Source organism: Oratosquilla oratoria, chromosome 9 (assembly GCF_046742065.1).
Source record: "Oratosquilla oratoria isolate Oo_2021 chromosome 9, ASM4674206v1, whole genome shotgun sequence".
In the NCBI taxonomy this organism is placed as follows: domain Eukaryota; kingdom Metazoa; phylum Arthropoda; class Malacostraca; order Stomatopoda; family Squillidae; genus Oratosquilla; species Oratosquilla oratoria.
This window is the reverse complement of record NC_134785.1, coordinates 61,745,951-61,760,685: the sequence shown is the minus strand read 5'-3', so window position 1 is coordinate 61,760,685 and position 14,735 is coordinate 61,745,951. Positions and strand designations below refer to the sequence as shown.

General features: G+C 43.1%; 1 non-coding gene across 1 annotated transcript; it reads right to left on the bottom strand.

The window, feature by feature from the left end:
- Nucleotides 1-607: 607 nt before the first annotated feature.
- Nucleotides 608-696, bottom strand: TRNAK-UUU (transfer RNA lysine (anticodon UUU)). Its single transcript is given in 2 exon segments — nucleotides 608-643; nucleotides 660-696. It is a non-coding gene; the product is annotated as a tRNA-Lys (tRNA).
- Between the last annotated feature and the right edge of the window lie 14,039 nt (nucleotides 697-14,735).

The following is a 14,735-nucleotide window of genomic DNA, read 5'->3' as shown; positions in this document are numbered from 1 at the left end:
TAGTGTAATTGTATGTATGTTAGAAATTCCCTGTCCCATTTTTGTCCCTGTCAAATGGGTCTGCCTTAGAATCACTATACATAAATTGGCAAGCTACAATATGCAACATGTCCATGATTTACACTTTCTTTCGCCAAGACACTTATACCTACTTGCCAAATGGGTCTGCCTTAGAATGACTACCCCTCACGTTAAATCCACCGGGTGCCCATGATTGTGTTTGCATCCCTTGACGAAGATCCCGCCTACCACTTCCAAATTTAAGTTAAGGTGGTTTTGTGCTGGAACAAACATTTGTTCTAAAATCCTAAAGATGTTCCTCTACTAGAATCCTGAACTGGAGTTTGGGAAATTTTCTCCTTCACCTAAATTTAAGGTTCCTAATCGGTTCATACATACGAACATGACCTCATGACGTAATGGAGGAGTGGAGTGTGATATGTAAGCTCCTCAATACTATGCGTTATAAGTCTCGTACACCTTAAAAAAAATGGAAAATAATACCCATTCAAATCCCTGACCTTACAACAGGGTCCTCCTTGTTAACAAGAAATTCCACTCCAAAAATAAAGGAAAGACGGGATAGCTATCTCAAGAAAAATAAAATTAGCTCGTGCAGGACTCGAACCTGCGACCTTTGCGGAATTGCCAAAGGCAATTAAAGACACAACGCTCTACCGACTGAGCTAACGAGCTATATTGATGTAGCGTCATACTTACGGTTAAGAATTAAACATGGGTGTATAGTATACCTATGTGAATACATGCTAATACAAAACACACGCGCACGCATACATACACACGAACACACCTTCATTTGCGAGGTATAACGTGTAATTTTTCCTAGTGTGTATGTACTTACACTTCTTTTATCGTTCTCGACATCTAGTCTTTCGTATGGAATTTATTCTGAATAAAAATCACAGCAGATAAACAATTACAATGCTATTTTATTTCTCAGATAATATACTGTATAGCATTTGCCTTCCTCGTCTCTTTCGTACAATCTTTACCACTTCGAAACAGTGAATCACTGCGTGCGTTCATATGTGCGTTCTTCATGTGGAGAAATCTGTCGGGAATAACTCCCGTCCATCTTGTATCTTCTCGTAAGATTTCTTACCGGCAACAAGGGAGAGTGAAGTCATGGCCTCCCTTCTTAGTTCCCTAGACGTCGAGGGCGACCCCACTGATCAGTCCTGGAAGGCCCATGTTTTGAGTGTGTTCAGCGCCTTCGAACTCTGGAAACTGGTTCGTAGTCGACCTCTGGACAAACCTCATCCAGACTATACCCTCTTCCCCCGTGGCAATCTCCCTGTCCCAACTTCCAACTCTTCCACCTCACCAGGAGGAAAGCTCACTGCGACGTAGCACTATTGTGGCCCATGGTCCTTGATGTCATACGGCCCATCACCACCCCCCACCCACCCACCTATAGCGAGCTTATCGTACTATACTGACGGCTCAGTGGACCCCATCACACGAAGATGTGACGCGGCTTTTGTAATCGGAGATGGGGTGACTGCGCCATGGAAAATGAGTGACGGCAACTCCACTCTACAGGCGAAGCTTGTTGCCATACCCAAGACCCTATATTACGGTTTTTCTGCTTGGCACGGGGTAGTCATGATTCACACAAGCACAAGGAGTGTTATAGATCATCCAATCGGGGAAGACAACGGATAACGTCTACTTAAGGACGCCAGTCCAACACTTGCTGAACTTCTTGCACCGACAAGAGAGTTCTGCATGGTTTCAACGGATCTTCAGCCATACTGAGATTCCAGGGAACAATGTTGTGGCGTCTTTAGAGTACTCAAGCTATTGTTAGTAATCAATATGCGCATATGTGGTTATGACCTCAGTTCATTTAGTGAATCTTTAGCCATGACTGGTGACAGACATTCCTATAGGGATGAAGCGATAAGCCAGGCGTTAGGAATGCACCGTAGGCAGAGACTTTTAATCAATATTTGTTTTGTGACGGTTGTAGCTAGAGAGACGATATCGATGATTTGAAGTGAAATCAATAGGAGGGAAAGAACGACGTTACTGTTGTGTTCTTGTCCTTCTCCTGAGGTGAGGGGACTCGTAAAAAGGAAAACTCTGACATGGAGAGGTGGAGCTCGTATTAAAAAGTTTGTAGCTCGCACGTGCGACCTTTACGAAAGATGCATGTGTGAATTGTAACGCTCTACCAACTGAGCTAGCGAGCTGATACATAAGGGGGAGAAATAAACAATATTTAGAGAAACTTAAATACACTATGGGTAAGTTATATTTTCAAATTAGATTGATTACATATACCAATAAAGGTAATGCTTGTAAAAGTATTGTCCTAGAATGGGTGATCTGAAACAATGAAACCGAACACAGCTGCTAATTGGCAACGAACAAACTTAATAAACTCGATGATTCGGCTAACACTTTAGGCGAATACTCCATAACCCCACCCATACCCAGAACTTCCACTAGGGTATCAAACTTCCTCTTCGATAGCACTCTTTAGACTCGTTTGGCACTCTTTGTGATGCGACAGGACCTTCTTGAACTGGTGGAGGCCGGTTCCCCAGTCTTGCCTTCCCTCTGATACAATTTCAAACTCCTCCTCTGTGCTCAAGCTCCAACGTTCAGTCTCTTGTACTTGGCGCACTACTTCAGTGTCTTCTAGTTCCCTCTGGAGGAGAATATTGTAGAGGTCGGGGGACCGAAAAGTGACGACCTTCCTGCGCTATCGGTCGTAACAGGGTTCTTTGGTTTGCAAGCGGGTGAGGTGTTTGAGTGCCGGAAACACCAAAAGAAGTCCTTGGGTGACGGAGAGAAGGAGGAGCGCTTGTCGCCTGATGATTGATCCGAGGGCTACGCTTACTCTTACAGCCTTGTGCATGATGGAGACACCGACAGTGAGGCCGTGGAGACGCGAACACGATGTGTGAGTAGCTGTAACCCCTACACACAATGTGAGTGAATACGCACAAGTGGCGGTCAAAGTGCCACACATAGACGCGGCACCTGGCACAGTGCCAGTGTCCTGTAGGGTTCGGCCGGGACTTCGCAGACACTGCAAACTCCATCTTTATGAAGCTAGGCCTCTTCGTCAACTCGATACGCCCAGGGTCCTCTCCCCATGTCCTTGGCAAGAACAAGGAGGAAGTTACCGATGGTCAGCACCAGGACATGAGGCACGAGAAAGAGGACCCTAGGGCACTTTGTGCTTCCTTACCCGCAAGGCCTATGCACCTCGACGGTACTTAAAACCTTCATTCTTTTTTCTTCTTGGACTTTAATTTTCTTCTTCCGTGTTCCACGAATCAGAGATTGTATATATGTACACATGCACGTACATTGGAAAACAGTTTTATATTGTTGATACTGTAATTGTATGTATGTTAGAAATTCCCTATCCCATTTTTGTCCCTGCCAAATGGGTCTGCCTTAGAATCGCTATACGTAAATTGGCAAGCTACAATATGCAACATGTCCATGATTTACACTTTCTTTCGCCAAGACACTTATACCTACTTGCCAAATGGGTCTGCCTTAGAATGACTACCCCTCGCGTTAAATCCACCGGGTGCCCATGATTGTGTTAGCATCCCTTGACGAAGGTCCCGCCTACCACTTCCAAATTTAAGTTAAGGTTTCGCTACCTCGTTTTGTGGTGGAACATACATTTGTTCTAAAATCCTAAAGATGTTCCTCTACTAGAATCCTGAACTGGAGTTTGAGAGATTTTCTCCTTCACCTAAATTTAAGGTTCCTCATCTGTTCATACATACGAACATGACCTCATGACGTAATGGAGGAGTGGAATGTTAAATGTAAGCTCCTCATTACTACACGTTATAAGTCTCGTACACCTTACAAAAAATAGAAAATAATACCCAATCAAATCCCTGTCCTTACAACAGGGTCCTCCTTGTTAAGAAGAACTTCCACACACACAAAAAAAAGACAGAATAGCCATGTCAAGGAAAATAAATCTAGCTCGTACAGGGATCGAACCTGTGTCCTATGCGAATTTGAATTTGCCAATGGCAAATAGAAATATACAACGCTCTACCGACTGAGCTAACGAGCTCTTGATTGTATTGGTAATACTTACATTTATAAATAAAATATATTATAGATATATAGTATACCCATGTGAACACACACAATTACAAAACACACGCGCACACATACACACACACGAACACACATTCCTTTCCGACGCATAACGTGTACTTTTTCTTAGTGTGTATGTATTTACACTTCTTTTATCGTTTTTGACACCTAGTATTTCCTATGAAATCTATTCTGAATAAAAGTCACAGCAGATAAACAATAACAACGCTATTTTATTTCTCAGAGAATATACTGTATAGCATTTGCCTTCCCCGTCTCTTTTGTACGTTCTTTACCACCTAAACCACACCGCGAGCCCCTCCGTATCTATGTCAACCCTTGTGAGCCTGGCATGTCGGAACAGTGAACCAATGCGTGCGTTCATTTGTGCGTTCTTCATGTAGAGAAAGCTATATCGGGAATAACTCCCGTTCACCTTGTGTCTTCTCGTCCGATTTCTTACCGGCCCAAGGGAGAGTGAAGTCATGGCCTCCCTTCTTAGTTCCCTGGATGTCGAGGGCGATCCTACCGGTCACTCGTGGAATGCCCATGCGTTGACTGTGATCAGCGCCTTCGAACTCTGGAAACTGGTTCGTAGTCGACCTCTGGACAAACCTCATCCAGATTATACCCTTTTCCCCCGTGGCAATCCCCCTGTCCCATCATCCAACTCTTCCACCTCACCAGGAGGAAGGCTGACTGCGACGTGGCACCATTGTGACCCATGGTCTTTGAGGTCATACGGCCCATTACCATCCCCCCACCCACCTAAAGCGAGCTTGTCGGACTATACTGACGGCTCAGTGGACCCCATTAAACGAAGATGTGGCGCGGTTTTAATAACCGCAGGTGGGTTGACAGCTCCATGGAAAATGGGTAACAGCTACTCCACTCTACAGACGAGGTTTGTTGCCATCCCCACGGCCTTATATTACCCTTTCTCTACTTGGCACGGGGTAGTCATGATTCACACAAGCACAAGGAGTGTTATTGAGGTCATCCAATTGGTGAAGACAATGGATACGGATAACATCTACTTAAGGACGTCACTCCAACATTCGTTGAACCTCTTGCATCGGCAACAGAGTTCTGTAAACTTACTCTGGATCTCCAGTCACTTTAGGATTCCAAAGAACAATGTTATGGCTTGTTTAGAGTAGTCAAGCTATTATTACTAATTAATATGAGTAAATGTGGTTACAACCTCAGTCTTTAGCCATGACTGGTGACCGACATTCCAATATATGGGGAGGAAGCGATAATCCAGACGTTAGGAATGTACCATAGGCACAGACTTTTAATCAATATTTGTTTTGTGACGGTTGTAGCTGAAGAGACGATATCGATGATTTGTAGTGAAATCAATAGGTGGGAAAGAACGACGTTACTGTTATGTTCTCGTCCTTCTCCTGAGGTGAGCGGCCTCGTAGAAAGGAAAACTCTGACATGGAGAAGTGGAGCTCGTATGAAAAAGGTTGTAGCTCGCACAGGGCTCGAACCTGTGACCTTTATGAAAGTTGCATGTGTGAATTGTAACGCTCTACCAACTGAGCTAGCGACCTAACAGTTTAGGGGGAGAAATAAACTATATTTAAAGTAACTTCAATACACTATGGGTGACTTATATTTTCAAATTAGATTGATGACATATACCAACAAAGGTAATGCTTGTAAAAGTATCGTCCTAGAATGGGTGATCTGAAACAATAAAACCGAACACAGCTGCCAATGGGACCTTTCGCAGTGAGCAAATTGATACCAGACACCGCCAGATTTTGTAATTCTTGCCGGAAAATAAATACTTTTTTGGGCAAGTTATATAAGCTTACAGAGGTGTATCGTTGTACATTATTGTGTCTGAAATTTAAGTCAATTTCATGATTGCAAACGGCATATAGCATTGTTTGAGCCACTATTTATAATCACAGATGATATTCGTAAAACAGCCTATAATTGTATCAAGCCAAGCAATTTGTCATTTTCTACTGACTTCAATGGACGTATACTGATATATACTTTCATTTGAATGCACCAAGCAATAGGAAAATCCATGTAATGTATCGAAAATATAATTTTGCATCGAAGACTTAATTTTTTTCGGTACTTTGTCTTAAGTTATATATTTTTTTAGTCTGACGTGCAGTTTGCCGCGGCACACGTAAAATTAGTCATATTTGTTTGAAAATAGCTCCCAGCAGATCTAAGAGGCTATTCTTTACAAAAATATCGTTAACTTCGTACGTCCGCCACCACTGTTGTTATTTTTTATCTCGCTGATTATCTTCATATACAGGACGTGACAGTGATATCCATTATTTTTCAACACTCTCAGATAAAATGCACAAACCGAAATCAATATTCTCTTATTTTTACTGCTCATAGTTACTTCAGTATAAATAATTAGTTATTTTTAGTTTTACCTTATAATCAAATTAACAAAGCCTTTTCACACATTGTGAGTCATGTTTTTAATCTTAAATACATTTATGCAGCAATTTATGGCTTTTTTTTTTTTGTTTTTTTAATATCGGTTTCCAAATTAACTAAGTCACCCCTTTGCCTCGTGAAATCCGAGACAATTGACAATTCTAGCGTTAATAGGAATCTACGAGCCTGACTGCGAAAGGTCCCATTGGCATCGAACAAATGTACTAAACTCGATGATTCGGCTGACACTTTAGGCGAATACCCCATAACCCCACCCACACCCAGGACTTCCACTAGGGTATCAAACTTCCTCTTCGATAGCAATGTTTGGACTCGTTGGGATGCGACAGGACCTTCTTGAACCGGTGGAGGCCGGTTCCCCAGTCTTGCCTTCCCTCTGATACAATTTCAAACTCCTCCTCTGTGCTCAAGCTCCAACGTTCAGCATCTTGTGTTTCGCGCACTACTTCAGTGTCTTCTAGTTCCCTCTGCAGAAGAATATTGTAGAGGGGGGACCGAAAAGTGAGGACCCTCACGCGCTATCGGTCATAACAGGGTTCTTTGGTTTACAGGCTGGTGAGGTGGTTGAGTGTTGGAAACACCAAAAGAAGTCCTTGGGTGACGGAGAGAAGGAGCGCTTGTCGCCTGATGGTTGATCCGAGGGCGACGCTTACTCTTACAGCCTTGTGGATGATGGAGACACCGACAGTGAGGCCGTGGAGACCCAAACATGATGAGTGGGTAGCTGTAACCCCTAGACACAATATGAGTGAATACGCACATGTGGCGGTCAAAGTGCCCCACACAGACGCGGCACCTGGCATAGCGCCGGTGTCCTGTAGGGATCGGCCGGGACTTCGCAGACACTGCAAACACCATCTTTCTGAAGCTAGGCCTCTTCGTCAACCCGATACTTCCAGGGTCCTCTCCCCATGTCGCCTTACACACACACACACACACACACACACACACACATACACATACACACACACACATACAAATGCACATACACACACATTTACATATATTATATATATACATATATATATATATATGTATATATATATATATATATATATATATATATATATATATGTATGTATATGTATGTATATATAATAAATCATCCACATGGACGGTAATCAGAGATAGGCAATGCAACAGAATTAACAATCAACACGGGTGTCAAAATTAAAAGATTAATAATGAAGATTATATATCGGAAACTCAACACTCCTCTAGAGTGAAGTCAACCATGCTAGGTTCTATGACGCCGAGTCAGTTACCTTCCTTAATGCATTACATCATATGTTTGTATATATAAACAAAAGGATATGCCACTCCTAAACGGAAAAAGTAAATTTTCATGATTCATTTTATCGAGCAGATTGTTCCCTAGGCAAGGTTTTAGAAATGTTTTCAATATCTCTTAGTTTGCTTGCGTATACTAGACACTCTAGAATACTGACTTCATACAGCTTGTATACGCCATCACTTTGGTTCGATGACGACTATGTAGGCGACATGAAGCGAGTGGATACATGAAGATGCCAGTGTCAGCGTTTTGATTATATATATATTTTTGTAGATGCGCATGAGTTACCCCCGGATACTGAAAACTGGTTTGATCACGTTCTCTGTGTTTATTATTACTCAGAGTAAAAGAGAACGAGTAATATAACAGTGACTTTATATTTTATAATGCGATCAGTGTGATGCATCGTACATGTGGCAGCCGATGCTGTGCGTGAGAATTTGACTCGTACTGAATAGGTTATTGTTGCGTCGCAATCTTAGTTCTCAATTCTGAGCTTAAAAAAGTTAATAAATTAACTGAGGTCGTAACAATATATACATATATCAATTGGTAATAATAGCTTGACTAATCTAGGCACACCACAACAGTATTCTCTGGAATCCCAATATGACTGGAGATCCAGAGGAACTTTGTAGAACTCTCTTCTCTGTGCAAGAGGTTCAGCGAGTGTTGGACTGACGTTCTTAAGTAGACGTTATCCGTTGTCTTCCTCTATTGGATGATCTTAATAACACTCCTTGTTCCTGTATAAATCACGACTACGACCTGCCCAGCTGAGATAGCGTATTACAGAGCCCTGGAGATGGCAACATGCTTCGTCTGTAAAGCGGAGTTGCCGTCACTCATTTTCCATGGCGCGGTCACCTCATCTGCGGTTACAAATGCCGCGCCACATCCTCGTGTGATGGGGTCCGCTGAGCCGTCAGTATAATACGATAAGCTCGCTAGAAGACTTGGGGGCTGATGGACGTTATAGCCTCAAGGACCATGATCCATAACGGTGCTACGTCGCAGTCACCTTTCCTCCTGGTGAGGTGGAAGAGTTGTAAGTTGGGACACGGAGATTGCCACAGGGGGAAGGGGGTTCAGTCTGGATGAGGTCTGTCCAAAGGTCGACTACAAACCAGTTCCCAACGCATGGGTCTTGCAGGGGTGACCGGTGGGGTAGTCCTCGACGTCCAGGGCACTCAGAAAGGAGGCCTTGAATTCATTCTCTCTTGGGCCGGTCAGAAATCAGACGAGAAGAGAGGTGGTCGGAAGTTATTCCCGTCACAGTTCGTTCAGCATAAAGAACGCACATACTAACGCACGCACTGATTCACTGTTGATATGTCAGGCTCACACGGGATGACTTGGATACGGAGGGGCTCGCGGGGTGGTTGAAGTGGTAAAGAACGTGCGAAAGAGAAGAATGCAAAAACTGCACAGTATATTCGTTTAGATATAAAATAGCGTTGTTGTTATTATTTGTCTGCTGTGATTTCTATCCAGAGTAGATTTCATAGGAAAAAATGGGTCTCGAGAACAATAAAATACGTGAAAGTACATACACACTAGGAAAAATTACACCTTATGCTTCGCAAAAGAATGTGTGTTCGTGTGTATGTATACACGTATTCTATACACCTATTTTAAATTTTACTTATATATAACCGTAAGTATTGACATATTGTTACATAGCTTGTTAGCTCAGTCGGTAGAGCGTTGTGCATTCTCATTGCCATTGGCAATATCGCAAAGGTCGCAGGTTCGAGTCCTGTACGAGCTAGATTTATTTTTCCTGACATGGCTCTCCCGTCTTTCCTTTATTTTATTTTATTTATTTATATATTTATTTATTCATCTATTTATTTATTTTCTGGAATTTATTCTTTATAAGGAGGACCCTGTCAATATCACAGTGTCAGAACCATGTCTAGTCAAGTCTCCACCGATAAGATAAAGAAGATCATCTTTGTGGAAATGTGCATGTTATGACAACTGGCCAAACAAACATCATGCTATGAAGGGATCAATGCGCCATAGGTGTTCATCACCACTATTTTAGCATTACAAGCCGTAACAACTCGTTACCAAGTATTCTTGAAAGACATTTGGAGAACCATTTCCTTATACATACCAAACTACATAATTATAACTGCAAACCATACACCATTTCATGATACATTCACTAATACTAAATACATCAATTGGAAGGTAACGAGCACACAAATAATACTGTATAAATCCCAAACCTATGACCTAACTGTTAACGTACACCAAATATGCAAGGACAGGCATATTCACATATATATATGAGCGACTTTGTAGCCACAGAAAGAGAACTCTCCCGTAGAGGGAGTATCTGGGAACTCTCCTCGAAGGGGATTGCATCCTCATGCTGTAAATATCTCTTCAGCACAACAAACCAAGAAATCACGAAAAGGCTTTACATTCTCTACCACCGGTTACAGAGCGTTAGTTTTCTTATTCCACAAAGCGACACTTCTTTCCCTGCACGATTACGACCCATAGTCCTCCAGGCCGTAAGGTCCACCACCCCTCCAGTCAGATCGTCGTACTACACTGACGACTCTGTGGACCCTCTCACAGGAGGGTGTTGAGCGGCTTTTGTGACTGCCGATAGAGTAACTTCGATATGGAGAGTGAGTGATGGCAGATCCACTTAACAGACGGAGCCTGATGGCATTTTCTAGGCCTTGGATCACGCCCTCTTTGCTGGGCAAAGGGCAGTCGTGATACAGTCTCAGTGAGTGTTATTGACATTGATGTCAAAGTCTTGATAAGTGAGACGCTTGGATTCATAGGGTGAACTTGATTTTTTACATTAAGCATTTTGTCAATATTTCTGATATTAAAATCCTAGGCATCTCCTGAGTGTTTTCATCGTCATATAGTCATCCACTTCCAACCTCGTTTTCTTTCATAAGCAATGTTCTTTTCCATTTTCTTTTGTGATGATTGGTGACGGATATTGCAACACCTAGGGAGGAAGCGATGAATCAGGCGTTAGGAATGTAGGCAAAGACTTTTGAATACTATTTACTCTGTGACGGTTATAGTTAAAGAGACGATGTCAATAGTTTGAAGAGTAAATGGTGGGAAAGAAGACCGTTGCTGTCACGTCCTCTTTCCTCCCCTGAGGAGGGCGGCCTCGTAAAGAGGACACCTGACATGGGGAGGTGGGACTTGTATAAAAAAGGAACATTTCCCCACACAGGACTCGAACCTGCAACTTTTAACGAAACTTGCTTTTGGGATACCTAACGCTCTACGACTGAGCTAGCGACCAAATATATTTTAACGAAAAATTGATTATATTCAGTGTTACTTAACTACACTATGGATGAGTTATATTTTTTAAATTAGATTGATAACAGATGTAATTAAAATCTAATGACTAAAAGTATCGTCCCAGAAATGATGATCTGAAACAATAAAACGGAACACAGCAGCCTATTGACAACGAACAAATGTAATAGACTCGATGATAAGGCTGACACTTTAGGGGATCCCCCATGACCCCACCCACACCCAGGACTTCCCCTAGGCTATCAAACTTCCTCTTCGGTGGTACTCTGGCGTGGCACTCTATGGGATGCCACAGGTCCTTGCTTGAACCGGTGGAGGCCGGTTCTTACCTTGTCTTCCCTCTGATACGATTTCAAACTCCTTCGTGTTGGAGCCCCAACGTTCAGCCCCTTGTGCTTGGCGCGCTACTTCAATGTCTTCTAGTTCCCTTTGGAGGAGAATATTGTAGAGGTCGCGGGACCGAAAAGTGAGGACATTCCTGCGCTATCGGTCGTAACAGGGTTCTTTAGTTTGCAGGCGGGTGAGGTGGTTGAGTGCCGGAAACAACAAAAGAAGTCCTCGGGTGACGGAGAAGAGAAGGAGGAGCGCTTGTCGCCTGATGATTGATCCGAGGGCTACGCTTACTCTTACAGCCTTGTGGATGATGGAGACACCGACAGTGAGGCCATGGAGAGCCGACCTTGAAAAGGATATACCCATAATGTGTGGGTAGCTGTAACCCCTAGACACAATGTGAATACGCACAAGTGGCGGTCAAAGTGCCCCACACAGACGCGGCACCTGGTACAGTGCCGGTGTCCTGTAGGGTTCGGCCGGGACTTCGCAGACACTGCAAACACCATCTTTCTGAAGCTAGGCCTCTTCGTCAGCCCGATACTTCCAGGGTCCTCTACCCATGTCCTTGGCAAGGACAAGGAGGAAGTTACCGATGGTCAGCGCCAGGACATGAGCCACGAGAAAGAGGACCCTAGGGCACTTTGTGCTTCCTTATCTACGAGGCCTATGCACCTCGACGGTACTTAAAACCTTCATTCTTTTTTCTTCTTGGACTTTAATTTTCTTCTTCTATATTCCACGAATCAGAGATTGTATACGTGTACACATGCGCGTACGTTGGAAAACTGCTTTATATTGTTGATAGTGTAATTGTATGTATGTTAGAAATTCCCTGTCCCATTTTTGTCCCTGTCAAATGGGTCTGCCTTAGAATCACTATACATAAATTGGCAAGCTACAATATGCAACATGTCCATGATTTACACTTTCTTTCGCCAAGACACTTATACCTACTTGCCAAATGGGTCTGCCTTAGAATGACTACCCCTCACGTTAAATCCACCGGGTGCCCATGATTGTGTTTGCATCCCTTGACGAAGATCCCGCCTACCACTTCCAAATTGAAGTTAAGGTGGTTTTGTGGTGGAACAAACATTTGTTCTAAAATCCTAAAGATGTTCCTCTACTAGAATCCTGAACTGGAGTTTGGGAAATTTTCTCCTTCACCTAAATTTAAGGATCCTAATCGGTTCATACATACGAACATGACCTCATGACGTAATGGAGGAGTGGAGTGTGAGATGTAAGCTCCTCATTACTATGCGTTATAAGTCTCGTACACCTTTAAAAAAAAAAGGAAAATAATACCCATTCAAATCCCTGACCTTACAACAGAGTCCTCCTTGTTAACAAGAAATTCCACTCCAAAAATAAAGGAAAGACGGGATAGCTATCTTAAGAAAAATAAAATTAGCTCGTGCAGGACTCGAACCTGCGACCTTTGCAGAATTGCCAAGGGCAATTAAAGACACAACGCTCTACCGACTGAGCTAACGAGCAATATAGATGTAGCGTCATACTTACACTTAAGAATTTAACATGGGTGTATAGTATACCTATGTGAATACATGCTAATACAAAACACACGCGCACGCATACATACACACGAACATACCTTCATTTGCGAGGTATAACGTGTAATTTTTCCTAGTGTGTATGTACTTACACTTCTTTTATCGTTCTCGACATCTAGTCTTTCCTATGAAATTTATTCTGAATAAAAATCACAGCAGATAAACAATTACAATGCTATTTTATTTCTCAGATAATATACTGTATAGCATTTGCCTTCCTCATCTCTTTCGTACAATCTTTACCACTTCAACCACCCCGCAAGCCCCTCCGTATCTATGTTACCCTTTGTGAGCCTGGCATGTCGAAACAGTGAATCACTGCGTGCGTTCATATGTGCGTTCTTCATGTGGAGAAATCTGTCGGGAATAACTCCCGTCCATCTTGTATCTTCTCGTGAGATTTCTTACCGGCCCAAGGGAGAGTGAAGTCATGGCCTCCCTTCTTAGTTCCCTAGACGTCGAGGGCGACCCCACTGATCACTCGTGGAAGGCCCATGTTTTGAGTGTGTTCAGCGCCTTCGAACTCTGGAAACTGGTTCGTAGTCGACCTCTGGACAAACCTCATCCAGACTATACCCTCTTCCCCCGTGGCAATCTCCCTGTCCCAACTTCCAACTCTTCCACCTCACCAGGAGGAAAGCTCACTGCGACGTGGCACTATTGTGGCCCATGGTCCTTGATGTCATACGGCCCATCACCACCCCCCACCCACCTATAGCGAGCTTATCGTACTATACTGACGGCTCAGTGGACCCCATCACACGAAGATGTGACGCGGCTTTTGTAATCGGAGATGGGGTGACTGCGCCATGGAAAATGAGTGACGGCAACTCCACTCTACAGGCGAAGCTTGTTGCCATACCCAAGACCCTATATTACGCTTTTTCTGCTTGGCACGGGGTAGTCATGATTCACACAAGCACAAGGAGTGTTATAGATTATCCAATCGGGGAAGACAACGGATAACGTCTACTTAAGGACGCCAGTCCAACACTTGCTGAACTTCTTGCACCGACAAGAGAGTTCTGCATGGTTTCAACGGATCTTCAGCCATACTGAGATTCCAGGGAACAATGTTGTGGCGTCTTTAGAGTACTCAAGCTATTGTTAGTAATCAATATGCGCATATGTGGTTATGACCTCAGTTCATTTAGTGAATCTTTAGCCATGACTGGTGACAGACATTCCTATAGGGATGAAGCGATAAGCCAGGCGTTAGGAATGCACCGTAGGCAGAGACTTTTAATCAATATTTGTTTTGTGACGGTTGTAGCTAGAGAGACGATATCGATGATTTGAAGTGAAATCAATAGGAGGGAAAGAACGACGTTACTGTTGTGTTCTTGTCCTTCTCCTGAGGTGAGGGGACTCGTAAAAAGGAAAACTCTGACATGGAGAGGTGGAGCTCGTATTAAAAAGTTTGTAGCTCGCACGTGCGACCTTTACGAAAGATGCATGTGTGAATTGTAACGCTCTACCAACTGAGCTAGCGAGCTGATACATAAGGGGGAGAAATAAACAATATTTAGAGAAACTTAAATACACTATGGGTAAGTTATATTTTCAAATTAGATTGATTACATATACCAATAAAGGTAATGCTTGTAAAAGTATTGTCCTAGAATGGGTGATCTGAAACAATGAAACCGAACACAGCTGCT